Raw genomic sequence first — 17215 nt, 5'->3', positions numbered from 1 at the left:
TTTAGGGACACAGGTTACCTGATGCATAGCCTTCTCATATCAGATCACAGGAGGGCTAGTGAAGTGAGGAGAACCGTGCAATTGCAATGAATGCTCCTTGATGCCTTGTGCTGGAACTTATGCAACATCTTTCTGATGCATTCCCCTGATCAAAGCATGCCATTTGGTCATGCCAGTGTCAGCGGGGCAGAGACGGATATTCGCCCACAATCAGAGGTTCTGGAAAGTCATCAGAGCCATAATCATTTCTGTATTCACCCTTTGTTTCAGCTCCGCATAGTTGCTAGTTACTTTTTCAAACTCACTGCTACTTGTATCTCCCCAAATGATGTTCCAGCTCACTAGAATATGTAACTGCTTTCTCTGCTAATCCCCTTGTTTTTCAAGGCCAAACCCCAAAAGGACCACTCTTTGCAGTCTTCCCATCCCAACTCCACCTGCCTTTATATAATGTGTTGTTTTTCATTGTATTATAAATATATGGATGTCTGTAACAAATTATAATCTTTCTGAAGGAAGATAGGATATTTTACTCATCATCCTCCCCTACAACAGAGCTTCTCAGACTGCAGGGCTCTTATTTAGTGAGGTGTGGTGAAATATTAACAGTTTAGCTGAAGGATGGCCAGTCTGGAGTGGCCTGAGTCAGTGGGCTGCTCATCTCCAGGTGTTTACCTTGATATGAAACACAAGTATCTTTTCTATGTGTGCACAGAAAGAGCTCTAAAACACCTAGAAAAGTGTTGTTCTGTTAATAGTAATAAATAAATAAATAAGCTGTAAAATCTTTTTCTATTAATTAATTAATTATTTAATAAATAAATAAATATCAAACCATTTAAAACCATTCATTGCTAAGCAAATAAATAAATAAATATCAAACCATTTAAAATCGTTCATTGCTAAGCAAATAAACAAAAGTTCAAAATATTCCTACAGGTCACTGTGAATCACACATTTTTCTTGGAGTTCGGGATGCAGAAATCAAATAAGCTGTCACAGAATTTCTTAGTTATGACATTAATACTCAGAAAAATATGATTGTGGAAATCACACAAGAGCTACATGCTTGAATAACACATAAAAAGACACTCTTAGCTAACTATCTTCTCTCTTGAATAAAGTCCAACCAATATGAACACGTCAGATGATAATAAACAGAAGTTTGCCTCAGAAAAATTCTTCAGCACATTTCTTCTGGTCAGAAGAAAATTATATTTCCTTGGGGCTAGTGAACACATGCCAAGTTGAGTTATGATACAAACTAGTTTCTATGTGTCCACTTTTATCTCCCTCTGAATCTTGGGTGATCTGATTCTGCCTCTGACAAAGCTAGAAATCAGAAGGTAGGGTGAAAGCTAAGGAAGGGGCTATGGCTTATCTCTTCGATTTGGTGGTAGGCAGCTGTCTCTGCGTCTTACTTTGCCTTCATGACATTCATCACAGTGCAGATGAGGTAGATAAAGATATCAGGCACATCCCTTAGTTTACAGATCTGCCACCCGGAGTGGGGAGAGGAAGTCATTAAAAAGCTTCATAAGCCATCTTGTTTATTTCATCTTTCTCTTCTCCCTCCTAAGTAGTCCTTGGATCCATTTTGTTTTGTTTTTTTTTCCCCATCTCTTTGCCACTACCCTAGTTCAATTTGCCACCTGGTCTCATGTGGTTTCATTGTTAGCACTTTTATTTAATAAGGCAAAATAATTCTTTTTCCTTTATTTGATTGCATATGTCTCTCTATCCTTCTAGGTCTCAGATTTGTTCAATAAACATATATTATGTACTTAATACATACAGAACTGTCTTCCAGGTGCTTGGAGGATAGGTAGCTTTAGAAGATGTGGTTTCCATCTATATGAGACCTATCACAAGATAAGGTACCTACAGCAGAAACTATCATTCAACGTTATGTTATGCCAATGCCCAGGTTAAGGAATAAGGGTGTAGGTTGGGAGCCAGACCATCTTGATTCCAATTTTGATGCATAAATTTTTCACGGTGTGGCCTTGAAAAAAAATTATCAGACCTCAGATTCCTTTTCAATAAAATCTACTCGATAGGAAGACTTACCTCTGAGCTTTCTTGTGAGAATCATTAGAGTTAATATGTGCAGAGATCTTAACATCATGCCTGGGGCATAGAAAGTGCTCAGAAAATGTTAGTTACTACTATTCAGGGAGAAAAAGATCAATTTCAACTTTGAGAATCAGAAAAGCTTTCATAAATTAGGTGGCTCTCAAGTAGAACTTGAAAGGTAGAGGTTAGACAGATAAAGTGAGGGAAGAAGGCATTCCAGGCAGATGAGTAAGAGAGCAAAGGTCTAGCATGACAGAAGCTCCTTTAAGAAGCTCTGCATTTCCACCACGGACACACAGCAGAGAGGAGCCAAGATTTAAGGCGGGCAATTGGTAATGCCTAGGACCAAATGTCTGATGGTCGCTCCTGCTCTGGTCCTTGTCTACTCTCCTCTCCTGCTGTTTCCACCCTGATGTTTCCCCCCTGTGTGTGAACAGACAGGGACAGATTAGATAATTACATCATTTTCCAGGCGGGGCAACTGAAACCAAAATCATTAAGAGATTAGTTCAAGGTAACATCTTAGGTATTTGGAGGAGCTGATCTGATTCCCAAAGCAGCCCTTTCCTTCAGTCTCTACCCAATTCTGTCCTCCTAAACCCCCAACACACACACACACACAGACACACTCCTCCCTTCTTTTTCATCTGTTTAAAACTAGACAAATATGCACTCTAATGCAAACACCTAGAGATCATGACCCCAGTTTTCTCTTTATTAACCCAAATGAGTGGTTGGTTTCAAGCCAGACAGAAGAAATAAAGGGCCCTGTAGCCTGCTGTTAGGGGCATTTTTTTTTTTTTGAGTAGGCAGGACCGCAAAGAATTCCTTCCTGTAACCCAGTTGTAGCTAATGCTATTGTGCGTAAAGGATAAAATGGAGCTGATAAAAGTCTGGTCTGCACCCCAAAATGATGTGAATAAGTCAGGCACAAAAACCATTGTTCAACACTAGAGAGAGCTGAGTTTAAAAAATTAATTTCTTCTGAAATATTCAACCTAGCGCTCTGCGTCTTAAGTTAGTAGATATTTGCCCATTTAGCCTTTACTTGGGACAGCATAGAATTGACATCAGTATCCCAAGTAGGCAAAGTATTATTTTAAGTTAGCCATGCAATTTTGTCAGCATCTCCCTTATGATATTATCGTTTAGAATAGATGACATGTGTTAAAATATGAACCAAAACGCTTTTGAGTTTATCTGATCATCTGAGTTGCTTACAGATTAGCTGTGTCACACAAAGGGCTTTGACTGATACAACTTAAAGAAAGAAATGTGATGTAGGTTGGCTACAGCGCAGATTTCATTTTTCTCAAGTTTTTCATAAAAGGTCGTTCATTATGATTCATCAACCCCAGGCTGATGGCAGTAGATAGCGTTTTACTTTCATTACTCACCAGGCCATAATTCTGAGTTTGTGGATATGTGCCTCTTTTCAAATTCAGCATACAGTGACCGAAAAGGTTTTGGGTTAGCAGCAAAACAGCTAATAGATGTAGTTTACTAATGTGCTTTTTGTTTAAAATATCATTGGCCTTACCAATAGAGAGAGAATTAATTAAACGTCTCTTGGTAGTCCATTAACTCTTTCCTTTCAACTGGGACAGAATAAATGGTTGCCTATCTGGTGGGATTTTAAGTTAACTAATTCCAAAATGTCACTCTCAAAAGGTTAAAATTTCCTACGCTCCTTCATAATGAAGTACTGAAAAATTCCTGTTAAAAATTTACTTGCATAGGTCGAAGAGGCCCAGTAATATATGCAAATTGGCTAATACATCAGCTACAATTAGACGGCCTTATGCATAGTGAACTACTTGGTCAATAGATACAGTTGATAAGCTTTTAAGCTGCACCACGTGCCTCCACTCAGGCTCACACACCCATGACACTGAGAAGCCCAAACGCACGTGAGCACCCGCGTGTCCTGCACCTGTCATCTTGGAAGTCAAATTGTCTGTCATTTATTGTTCTCCCTCCTGAATCCAGATGAGAGATGACAGGCTAAATCAAAGACTAACTTCCATGAAAACATAATTTTCAGCCCCTTTTTCTCTTCTCCTTTCCCTCTAACTCTTAAGATATTTTCCGCGGGGCCTAATTTTGCTACTCTCCAATGTAACATCAGCTAACCTAATTCATCATTCTGATTAGGGGCAATTAGCCTTTTATCCTTCCCAGCAAAAAAATGCGTATGTTTGTAAAATACAGGATAAAGTTTTCACTTTGGTTATCTCATGCAAGGGAGAAATTTTGATGACAGACATTTCTATCGGCAGGGACACAGGACAGAAGAGGACAACATTTTGCAATACCTTTCAAATCATATCCATCACATAGCCACTTACTCTGTCTACACATAAACCAATTCTTTCACACAAGGCACGAGTGTTGATAGAAAAAAAAAAAGCAAAGGAATCAGATAGGTCAAACTTTTTTTTCTTTTGCCTGCTGGATAAATCTGATGAACCTAATAAAAGTACTACTGAGCAGTGAAAGCTGGAACTTCTGAAACTGAATTTATGTATCTTCAAAAATCAGATCAGTGTCGCTTATTGGGCAACTATTTGCATCTTGCATTAGTGTTAGGGGTTAAACAGTTCTATGTGCCGCCTTCCAAAACTTCTAGAATGAGAGAGCTGCAATATTTTAGCATCATAGGAAGCCCGAGAGAGGACAGAATCAAAGGACAGCGCCCTTCCCTTATCTACCGTACCATAAACTCACCATATACTCCACACTTGACCTCAAGGAAGTATAAATTATAGCAATTCACTTGACTCACTTTCCACAGTAGTTTATGCCCTGCTTCTACTCTTTTCTAGTTGCTATGAAACTAATCTAGTTAATAAATTCAAACTGATACATTACCACCTGTTAATTTTGAATTTAATATGCTCCTCCCAGGCAGATACACATTTTTAATAGGGGCCTTTTGTTAAAGATTTTTAATTAAAAGGACTAGCTCACATGTTAGGAATTTTAGCACAAAAGAAGCCAAAGAGGCAAATACATTTGGTTTGGAAAATCTTTTAAGACCCTTCACATTATACAGTAACTTATCTGAATGAGTGTAGCAGAAAATTACATGCATAAGAGAAAGACAAGAGGAAATGAATGCGTTAATCAAAGTCCTACTTTAAAATTAACAACACATTTGACTCGGGTTATATATAAACAAGGTTTTCTTTTTAAAGGAAAGGAAACAGTTTGAGCTTTTAGATTTAGAGTGAGTCTTCCTGTTAACTGAATTCAGATGTTAGTAAACCTACTCCTTATTTCTTTAATAGTAACGGGACTATTTGTTTCTCCTTTTTCTTAGTTAAATCAGTGTTGAGAATAAAGATTCTTTCTTCAAAATCCCTGGCTCATACGTGCAAAACAATTTTCCTATCCCATATTTATATAAATACAAAATAATGACTCCGTAGGAGACAGTGAGTAAATGCTATTTCTCATGAAGACAAAAACATAGAAACCATAAAAACACATTCAGAGAAGCAGGTTAATTTTTAATCTTCAGTTATTTGAAGCAGTTTTGATTTTGATCTGTTTTTGTTTTGGGTTTGGTTTGGTTAAGTATAATTGTAGAATTTTCTAGGACCATGACTTCTCATAGTCCAAATGCAGCTCATTCTTCACCTAAATCTCAAAAAAAATCGAAGCTAAATATACATGAAAGTAGCATTTTCATGTGGAATCTACCTCCTCCTTGCAGCAGGAAAATTAGGTTATGATTCTGTGGACCAACTGGTGTAACTGATGTAAACATAGCAGCCTAGAGATGAGAAAAATTCAGCCTATTCTAAAGTTCTGGAACCAGAAAAATAGTAACAGATTTACTTGCAAGCAAGACTGCAACATCTTTTTTTTTTTCCCTTTGGGCACAGACAATAAATAATTCTGTTCATTCATTTTAAGTAAATAGCCAATCCTGAAAAATTCAGGATCATTATCAATTTGTGAGGATGGATTCACAATATCATGTTAAAAATTAAAATTGATTTTAAGTTAGCTTTTGGTATATCATCATAGAAACTGAGTAAGCAAGACTGAACGCAAAATATAAAACTAAAATGTATTTTTCCATTCCAAGTCATGAAAGACAATCACAAATTATGCTTTCTTAAGCAAATGGACTGACAATAGAATTAAACTTGAAATCAGTTACAATGTCAACTTTTCAAACATCAAACTTGCTAAATTTAATAAAAACTTTTTATAAGGTGTATTTTTTTAATTGTACATTAAATACATCTTAGGAAATGCTCAATTGGTTGAAAGCTGGGTCTTAGACTTATTTGGTCTTTTAATGGCTATTTTCTAATAAATTTTCTAATAAATATTAATATAAATATATTAATAAAGAACAAGTTCTAGTGACATAGTATTATAAACATAATAAAGATGAATAAATTCATTGAAAATGTTCATATTTGTGAAAGATATATTCATGAAGAATATAATTAGGAAGAATGTATTTATGAAGAATATATTTATATGAAGTATGCTTTTCAATAGGTTCATGAATATATTCAAGAAGAAAATATTAATATTTACTTAATACAGTCAATAAATTACATTTATAAGAAACCATATACAGAACTATTTCATATGCCCATGCAGATTAATCTTTAAAACATTGTTTCTGGTAAGCTAGTAAATTTAGAAAAAGACTATCTTGATCTCTGAAGAATCCACCTGCTTCCATGACATGGTGGTGAAAGCATAGTATGTACTGAAGAGAAATCGAACAGATAACGTTTCTTCTGAGCACAGAATGTAGAGCTAGGGTGAATTATTGTGTTAATTTATATTGGTAATATATACAGTCAAATCAAACCGTAACTGCCAACTATAGGACTTTGTATTGAAAAGATACATCCCAAAAAGAAAATATATGTGAAATACATATAACTATCTTTTATCCCACCTTCAGCAAAAACTACTGGTACAGCCATCTTCCCAGCAGCGTTAAACACCTAGTTATTTAAGCTGCAGTTTGGTGCAGCCACTGTGGAAAACAGTTTGGAGATTCCTCAAAAGACTAGGCACAGACTTACCGTATGACCCAGGAATCCCGCTCCTGGGCATATATCCAGAAGGAACCCTACTTCAGCATGACACCTGCACCCCAATGTTCATAGCAGCACTATTTACAATAGCCAAGACATGGAAACAGCCTAAATGTCCATCAATAGGTGACTGGATAAAGAAGATGTGGTATATTTATACAATGGAATACTACTCAGCCATAAAAACCAACAACATAATGCCATTTGCAACAACATGGGTGCTCCTGGAGAATATCATTCTAAGTGAAGTAAGCCAGAAAGAGAAAGAAAAATACCATATAAGATCGCTCATATGTGGAATCTAAACAAACAAGCAAATAAACAAACAAAGCATAAATACAAAACAGAAATAGACTCATAGACATAGAATATAAACTTGTGGTTGCCAAGGGACAGGGGGTGGGAAGAGATAGACTGGGATTTCAAAGTTGTAGAATAGATAAACAAGATTATACTGTATAGCACAGGGAAATATATACAAGATCTTATGGTATCTCACAGAGAAAAAAATGTGACAATGAATATATACATGTTCGTGTATAACTGAAAAATTGTGCTCTACACTGGAATTTGACACAACATTGTAAAAAGATTACAAATCAATAAAAAAGTTAAAAAAAAACCTAGTTATTTAAAAAACAAAAACAAAAAACTAGTTTTGGATTCTAAAGCAATTTCCTTTAGACTGAAATTCGGCCTGTTGTGTGACCCAGGCTCCAACATCATCAGATACTATATATTCTGAACTTGCAAAGGCATAGCCAAGGCCATCTGCTCTACTCCACGGTGAAAGAAACACCCAATGCACTTCATTTGGAAACAAGATGAGCTAACAAGCCATACATGTGCCATTAATAATGGTAGGGTCATTGTATTTTATGGTAATTGCCAACCTAAATCCACCTACTTAAGATAAAACACTTCTTCCTTCACTCCTTGTGCGAAGCTCTTGCCAACAGGACTAATCCCAAGTTCAGACCACAGAGAAAACAGCCCCTATTTGTAGACTGTCTGTTAAGATTGTATCTTTTTGAAAGATCAAGAGTGTTTTAAAACACAGAGGCACTGACATTCTTTTGGTGACTTGAATTGGAAAGAAACTGAGTATTGAAAGTGGAACAACTTTGAAGAAAACCTGCTTAAAACGTCATTGTGGGTGGTCACTGAACTTCCTGCGGTAATTTCTATGATGTATGTAAGTCAAGTCATTATGCTGTACACTTAAACTTACACAGTGCTGTATGTCAATTATAGCTCAATAAAGCTAGAAGAAAAAAAATCAGTATTAGGAGGCTATTCATCAAAATGTTGTTTTATTAGGGGGAGGGTATAGCTCAGTGGAAGAGCACATGCTTAGCATGTACGAAATTCTGGGTTCAATCCCCATTACCTCCATTTACAAAAAAGAAGTTGTTTTCTTATCTCTGGGAGGTGAGATTAGGTTGGTTTATACCTCAACATTTTTCTTATCTATATTTTCTATGTTTCTTTAATGAGCATTTACTGGGTGATTTAAAATTTTTCCTCATAAAATTGCTACTGTATCTGGAGAGCTTTTGATGCTCCAGGCACTGTATAAAAAGCTTTATCTGTAATATCATTTAATTAGCACATAAACATACAAGATAGTGGTTGTTATCCAGTATCATAAATGAGGCAACAGAGATTTAGAGATATTAATTTGCTTAAAGCCGCACAACCTGGATTCCTGCCCAAATCTGTTAGCCACCAGAGCCCTGGCTCTTAATCATCACATTACAATAACAAGGTGCCTACAAGTGCCCAAACCATTCTACTGAGAGATACCGAGTAACCAGAAGTTAGCGATTAGTAGCCCTCACTTGGAAGCCAGTAGATAAGACAGGTAGACAACATGTGGCAAACTGTTCGTTAACATGAGACGTGCAAGCTTGGGAGTCACCAAGTTCAGGGTGTGCTGAGAACAAAAAGCAAGTTGTCTTGTTTCGTTATCACAGTTTCTCAAAATGGGGTCTCTAGTCCACCTATAACATATTCCTGGGCCCACCTCAGACCCGCCAGAGAAATCTCTCGCCCACCTCAGATGAGTTCAAAGTATCTCCACGAGCATCCCACATTCGGTGTCTTGCACTTTTTAAAACACCTTCCAATGCTTATAAGCATTAGTAGAAAAAATGTTAAAAGCTTGGGAAAGGCCACTGATCAAGGACATACATGAAGTGTATCAACGCCAGGCTTTGTTATGCCCCCAAATAACTGAGATCAGACAAACACCACGTAAGGCTACCCGTACCCCACGGGCCTTTGGGTCTTGGTTTGTACTGACTTGAAATTGGTCTTAGGAAGTTTTCTCCTGGGTTTGGAAGAAGGCTTGACAGTTTGTGACTTCAACAAAATCTTGGGACAAAATCTGAAGGACGGATTGAGAGCAATTTAAGATACCTCCAGATGCCCATATTGTTCTGAAAAATTGCAGGCCTCCACTGCACCACACTTCTAACCTATATTTTGAAAGGTCTTGCTGGGGTGTTTGTCTTGGTTTGGTTTGGTCTTTGTTTAGCAGTCCACATTATTTTATTTTCTTTCTTTGTGGTTGTGTTTTGTTTTTATTGTGGTAAGAACACTTAACATGAGATCTACCTTCTTAAATGTCTAAGGGGACAATACAGTATTGTATAAGCATAATGCCCTACCTCAGTTCTCCAGAACTTATTTATCTTGTGTAACTGAAACTTTATACCTGTTGAACAGTACCTCTCCAGTTTCCCCTGCTCCCAGCCCCAGGAAACCACCATTCTGCTCTGTTTCCAGGAGTTTAACTATTTTAGGTACCTCGCATAATGGGAATCTCACAGTATTTGTCCTTCTGTGCGTGGCTGATTTCACGGACTGTGGTGCCCTCCGGCTTCATCAATGTCATGGCACGTGGAGCCACCAGACAAAGGCTCCTTAGGGCTTTAGTGACTCAGATCTCTTAGTATTTTGTCCAATTGCTACCATGCACCCCTCCTGGTCTTTCTTCCCTTTGCATTTAGGAAGGTTTGCTGTTTTATTTAAGGATAGCCTTTCAAAGGAAGGCTTGCTATTTTATTTCAAAGATTGACAGCTTAGAATTGTACTTCACTAAGCACTTTGGTCCAGACCTACAGCCCCCAAACTGCATTTATTTCTGGAAATGCAAAAAAGGGGCAAAGTTAGGAGAGGTGCATGGTAGCAATTTGATAAAATTCTAAGCCCTGAGGGCTCCAATTCTAGAGTGTCAGGGAATCTCAACTAATCTTACTCTGTTTTCCCAGTAATTGGATCATTATTCTATTTCTCCCCCTTCATCTGATTTCACATCTGATTTCAATAGGGTCACCTGATTTAGAAAATCTCTAAACTAAACATTTTGAGTCTTCTTACGAAGGGTACTATTCTAGTGGTGTGTGAGTGTGTCCAAAAACATCAGTCATTGTCAACGAGTCAGTCCATCATGGCTGTCCACATGTAAACACTCCTTTTTGCCTGTCATCTGTTGTTTACAGATAAAACTTTGTTGTTGTGGGTCTCTGAAACTCAACGTGTGTCTTCCGAATACAGAGGTGTTGGCTCTTCCATCCTCAGCCAAAAGTATCATGCAACAAATACCTTCAATCCAGGGCTGCTGAAACACATTAAAAGAAGAATCCTCTTTCTCTGTTCCTCTACGTTTGGGTGGTTCATAGGTTGTGTGACTGTTTCTGTGGGAGTGGAGATGGGAGGAGTATGGGTGGATGTAGGCAAAAATACCTCAGTGAGATTGGCAGTTTCATCAACCAATCAGCTTACACTTACAGTGAAACCACTAATCTTCAAAGGAATTTTCGGCATAAAGTATTAAACTTTTTTTTTAACGGTGAATATAAAATAGCTAGATTTCAACCTTAATTATATGTTAGTTCTCTGAGCAGTGCTACAATTTAGTCACAGGGTATCACTCTTAATTTATTATAGGAGCTACTTAAATAATCAAATCCAAATCAGAGTTCTTTGGTCTATTCACATTATCATTTAAAACTCACCTCTCAAATTACATCCAACCACAACATTCACAACCACAACAGAAAATGACTATTTGGAACCAGTTATTTTTGTTTGTTTTTAGAGCGGGGGAGGTAATTAGGTTTGTTTATTTATTTATTTACTGATTTACTCAATGGAGGTACTGGGGACTGAACCCAGGACCTTGTGCATGTTAAGCACGCACTCCACCACCGAGTTATACCCTCCCCACTGGAACCAGTTAATGTTATCACATATCTACTTAGCTTGGAAGTTACTGAGCATTAGATTGAATTAACGTAAAACTCGAGTGCAAACAACATAAAGTAATGCTATTTATGAAGGGTTCTTAAGTATAAAACAAAACAAAAAATTTAAATCAGGTTTCCAAGAGCTAATAATCTTCTGAACCAAGATGGACAGTAACATTGTACAAAGGGGACAAAGGTTTGTCCTAAGGCTTCTCCAACAGGGAAGACTTCGCAGCCTCTTTCTACACTTTCTGCCTGTGTTGTTTAACCCACTTTGTGGTACTTTTCTCCAGCAGGTTGGCAATATCATTGCTGTTTTCTATTTAGTTGCCCAAATTCCCAACTAGACTACACTTGAGGGTTTAGTACCCAATGGATGCTCCAAATATTACTGAATGAATAGTTCAAGCATTAAAGGAGAGTAAATTAAACTCTCCTTACAGTCTCTTCTAACTCAGAGGTTGCTGTTCACAGTAAGACATACTGGAGAGCTGTAGGACACTGAGACTCCCCTCCTGAAGACTTTGTGCACAAACTTGCCTGCTCTCAGTCCCAGCAGAGACAGCAGATCGAAAACTGCCTGGGGCTCCGGCCATCCTGCCAGAGCTGCCTCAGGGTGCACCCTAGCCCACACCACACTCCTGCTCCAGCTTCTCTTGCTCCGGCACTCTTCCCCACTGAGGCACGGACCGCCATTGCAGATGCGTGTGCATGCACTGGGGAAGAAGAGCCAACGCAGAGCCAGCCCTCCCTGCAGCCAGGGCAGAGACCTGGAGCCAGCCCAAAAGTGTGGCTCAAATCCCCTGGGCCCTGACCCCGCCTCTGATCAAGGCAGAGACTCAGAACCAGCTAAGAAACACAGCTCCAGCCCTCCAGGGTCCCAGCCCCATCCTCACTGGGGCGGCGACCACCCCTGAAATTGGGAGAAGCCCTGGCTCACACCTGGCTCCAGCTCTAGCCCTTCCAGCCCCACCCCTGCTTCCCACCAAGGGGTGGCTGCCAGCACAGCCCAGAAGTCACAGCCCATGTTTTCTTCAGTTCCAGCTCTCCCACCAAAGCCACTGGGCACAGGCAGACTGCCCTGGGACTCACCCACACAAGGACACACCTTCAAGTCTGGGATAGGCAACTGTTGCACGTAATTTCACAGAGACAGAGAAAGTTAAAATGAGAAGACAGATGAATATCTTTCAAATAAAAGAACAAGAAAAAAGCCTGAACAAAATAAGATCCCTAATGAAATGGAGATAAATAATTTACCAGATAAAGAGTTCAAAGCGATAGTAATAAAAACACTAACTGAACTTGGCAAAAGAATAGAGGAACACAATGAAGATGTCAACAAAGAACTAGAAAATATAGAAAAGAACCAGGCAGAGCTGAAGTTACAATTACTGAAGTGAAAACTACGCTGGAAGAAATTAACAGCAGATTAGGTGATACAAAAGAATGCATAAGTGACCTGGAAGATAGAAGAGTGGAAATCACCAACAGAGCAGCAAAAAGAAAAGGCAACCTAGAGTGTCAACCCTACATGAGTTGACTGCAGCAGCAGCAAATGCCTGTGGTGGATATCAAGGGGGAACTGACACAGGCATTCTTAGCCGAGACACCAAGAGGTGGTTAAAGCAATATTGGAGCAGTCACATGGTTCATTCCAAGCGAAGAAAACCAGGCTCCATCATAAGCTTCTGACTCAACTTGTGTTATTTGTAGGAGAACCCTCGTCATACCTGTAACTGTAGCCTTTTCTTTGTCTTATGGATCCTGGAACTTCCCTGTGGACCTTGGATTTAGGGGAAGAGCAGCTGTGACTGTGGGAAAGAGCAGTAGGATGCTGTAGCACGCTGACTACAGAATGAGATGTACCTTGCAAGTTGGCCAGATCTTCACTGGCATCTTTAAAGCTTCTGACCAGCCTTTGAGCTCGAACTCCTGTGACTGTGATGAGTTCAGGCAGATCAAGCCAAAGAATGTAAAGCAGACAGAGCATGAAGAAAAACGGGTTTTGGGTCTGGTGTTGCTGCCTGGGGAGAACTTGGTTTCCATGATGGTGGAGGGATCACCCCCGGTACCGCTTGCTGGAGCTCTGCCCTGGGGTTGGCAGAGCAGCTGGCAAAGGCATACCAGCTGGTGTGCCGATCCCCCAAACTCCTGCTGGGTTAGCAGGCTCTGTCTGAGCATTGGGAGGCCATCCCAACAGGCAATGACTCCACAGGGAAGAGGCACTGTCATAGCTGCTCCACTTGCTGCTACTGCCGGCACTGCTGGAGCCCCAGCTCGGCATACAGCTGGACAGGGGCCTCCGTCCACACCTGCTGGCCGTGAATCTCACCTCCAGGCACTACAATTCCTCCCCCTGGTATGAGACCACCCAGGGACTGGCCAATTGGGTTTCCCCCTGCTTGAGCTTTTTAAATTGTGAACACACGCACACACACACACACACACACACACAAATTTGGTCAAAGTAGAAATTATCTTTGAAGACATTTAAAAATCCTTTTACTCTTTAAAAATCGTATAAGAAGCTCATTAATTCATATGATGCTCATTTTCGTCCTCAATTTCTTCTCATTTTCCCCCCTGCACCTAATCCTTTCCAAATCACGTTATGATCCTGAATATGATTAGAAGTCATTTACTCTCTGACTCCTCTGTCCTCACCCCAGTCTGAGGCTTCATCATCTCTCATCTGGAATACTGCCTAGTCTCCTAGCAGGTGTCTGGTTGTCTCTCCTCAACGCTCTGATCCACTCCATGCACAGAAGTGAGACTGATGTTGAAACAAGAGGTGCAAAACAAAACACGTTACTCCCCTGCTTGGACCCTTTTGATCGCTTTGGACTGCCCTCCTTAACTCAGCCTCTGAGCCCTGCACCTGTGGGCTCCTGCTTCCGTCTTCAGCATCATCTTTCCACCACTTTCTCCTTCCCTCACTAGCATTTGCCAGTGCTGCTTCTCTGATCTTAAACATGTCCCCAGCACTCTTTCCTTGGTTACCGCTCATGTTTTACGATTCAACCTCAGTGCTGCCATTTTTTGGTTTCTCTAACCACCATATTAACTCTCTCCACAGACTTACCAATTGTAATTACATATTTACTTACTCATTTGCTTGTCTTTGTTCCCCCAAAGGCTCTAAGCTGCACAAGACCAGGAACTTGGCTTTGTTCCCTCCTGTATTTCTAGTACCGACAACATTCCCTGTTCCAGAGTAGGTCCTTAATCAATACTTACTGAATCGATGAATAAACAAAATGTACAACAGGACAGTTTTTCTCAAAAGTAGGCATATGACCACTGAGGAGATCTGTTTTTAAACACGCCTGCTGATTCAGTAGATCTGGGATGGGTCATGAGATTTGGCATTTCTGATAAGCCCCTGGGTGATATCAGAGCCGCAAGCCGCCGACATCTCACTCACTCTTTTGACTAGCATGGCTAGAGGGAGAACAGAGATGGCGGACAGCAAAGTTTGTCCTGAATGAAGGAGCTTATGATCTGGTAATGGAATTGCCCCATAAAGATCACCACAGCCACATCCCGTTCATTGGTATAGGAAACATGTAAGACCTAAAATTAGTTGAGATTGCAATAGCTGTTGACCTTACCAAACATTATACAAGACCAACAAAAAGCCATGTGTAGCTATAACAAAATCATTCACAGCGTTATAATAAAATACAAAATTGACAGAAAGCAATTGGTAAGTCAGTCTATGGGCAGAGACTCTTATTTTTTAAATTTTTTAAGGTCACCAGTCACCTGCTCCCTTACTGCTAATCCAAGGTCATTTCTTAGTCCTCATTTTACTTGACTTACCAGGCGTTGATCACTTCGTCTTTTTTTTTTTTTTGCCTCATTTTAAAATTTATTTTTCTTTATTTAATTCTTACTGAAGTATAGTTGATTTCAGAGAGACTCTTTTAAACAAAGAGTAAATACATATCATGGGACAAACAGATGAGTGTTGGAATTTCATTTTGCCCCTGAGTAGCTGTGTAACCTTAAGCAAGTGACTTATCTTCCCTCAACCTCAGTTTCATCATTCATCAATTGGGGCAAATGATAACCACCTTAGAGGTGTGCAGATGGAGTGAGGTTTCATATATCAATTAAATATATGTGCCCGATACAAGGTAGTCCTTGAAAAATGTCAGGTTCTCCTGTTCCTTTCTTAGGCAGAACATTTTTCTTATAATCTTAATTTCTCAGGGGTGAGAGTCCATTTTTGAATGTATGTTCGACACCTTTAACATGTCAGAGGGGAAAAAAAAGGAAAATAATTATGTAGGTTAAAAGCAGACATTTTGGTCTAAATGAACACTCATCTGTGAATCAGAAAAAGCTCTGGTCCAAGATTCAACACAAACTAACTGTGTGATATTGGACACAATGTTGAACATCTCTGGGCTTCTGTATTACTTCTAAATCTTTGTATGCACTTTGTTGAGTACATTTAGTTATCTTCTTACAGGAAATCATTATTCTTCTAAATGGTTTGAGTTTATATTTCCTTTTGGAATATCAGTAATTTTCACAGAAATACTAAAATTTCAGAATCGTTGATAATTAGAACAAGGATTGGAAAGCAATTTCTTTCCTCCTAAAGTCTCTACTAAACACCTCCAAACTATGTAACTCAGCTTTAAAGAAATGCATGGAATCAGGGAACTCAACTTTTTTACTTAAAGAAGTGTCATCTTTTTTTTAGATTATACAGACATGCACATGTTCACTGTCTTAGTTGCTATATATGATATCAAGGTCCCATAACTTAGAATATTAACTTACACAGGTCTTAAAAATACAAGAGAAAGGAACAATTTGGGGAAAATAAAAAATAAATTCAATCTGTTCCTTCAAAATAATTGTGATGTGTCTATGTAACAATGGAAAAAGTCAGTGAAAAACTGCTCGACTATGGTTGTAAGGTTATGGGTCTCTATTTAAATGCTGACAAGTGAATTTTTATTTTCTGTGTCCTTTTGTTTAAATTAAAGTATGGTTGATTTACTATGTTGTGTTAGTTTCAGATGTACAGCAAAGCGATTCATATATATATATATACATATGAATATATATATATATATTCTTGTTCAGTCTTTTAAATTATAGGCTATTACAAGATACTGAAGATAGTTCCCTGTGCTGTAGAGTAGGTCCTGGTTGTTATTTATTTTATATATAGTAGTGTGTATCTGTTAATCCCAAACTCCTAATTTATCCCTCCCCATCCCTTTCACCTTTGGACCTAGAAATGATCAAACCAAGTAAAATAAGTCAGAGAGAAAAAGGCAAATATCATATGATATCACTTACATGTGAAATCTTAAAAAATGACACAAATGAACTTACTTGCCATAGAGAAATAGACTCTTCTGTGTCCTTTTTTTTACACCTTGCCCTTATATCTCAATCTACTTCTGAATGTTCATGGAATTAAGCCCCAGGGGTTATTGGAATTTAGGCAGACTCCTCACTGTCCCTGACTTCACTCTGCATATAAGCACATTTGTTTTGTTCTTGATCACTTCTTTTTAATCAATTCCTCAGTAGAAACTTCTGTTGAATCCTTGTAAATCCACTCTGGTATTTTGCAGATGGCAAATTCAAACTTCTGCTGTATGTGACCCACCATTAATTCTACCAAGATGCTCTGTCTCTGCCATGTTAATATTTTTGATGTGTTCATGTAATAATGACCCATCTGCTTCTGATGTCTCTGAGGCATTTTCTAGCTATAGGGATAGAGATTAATGACAGAGTCTCTCTGAGCTGCCTGATGTCAGAGCTGGGAAAGGTGTG

General features: G+C 38.9%; 1 pseudogene; it reads left to right on the top strand.

Annotated features, from left to right (window-relative positions):
• The first annotated feature begins 13238 nt into the window (after positions 1-13238).
• On the top strand, positions 13239-13813 carry LOC102527889 (small nuclear ribonucleoprotein-associated protein B' pseudogene; annotated as a pseudogene).
• The last annotated feature ends 3402 nt before the right edge of the window (positions 13814-17215 follow it).

Source organism: Vicugna pacos, chromosome 34 (assembly GCF_048564905.1).
Source record: "Vicugna pacos chromosome 34, VicPac4, whole genome shotgun sequence".
In the NCBI taxonomy this organism is placed as follows: Eukaryota; Metazoa; Chordata; class Mammalia; order Artiodactyla; family Camelidae; genus Vicugna; species Vicugna pacos.
The sequence above is the reverse complement of the archived record's forward strand: the minus strand, read 5'-3'. Positions and strand labels throughout refer to the sequence as shown.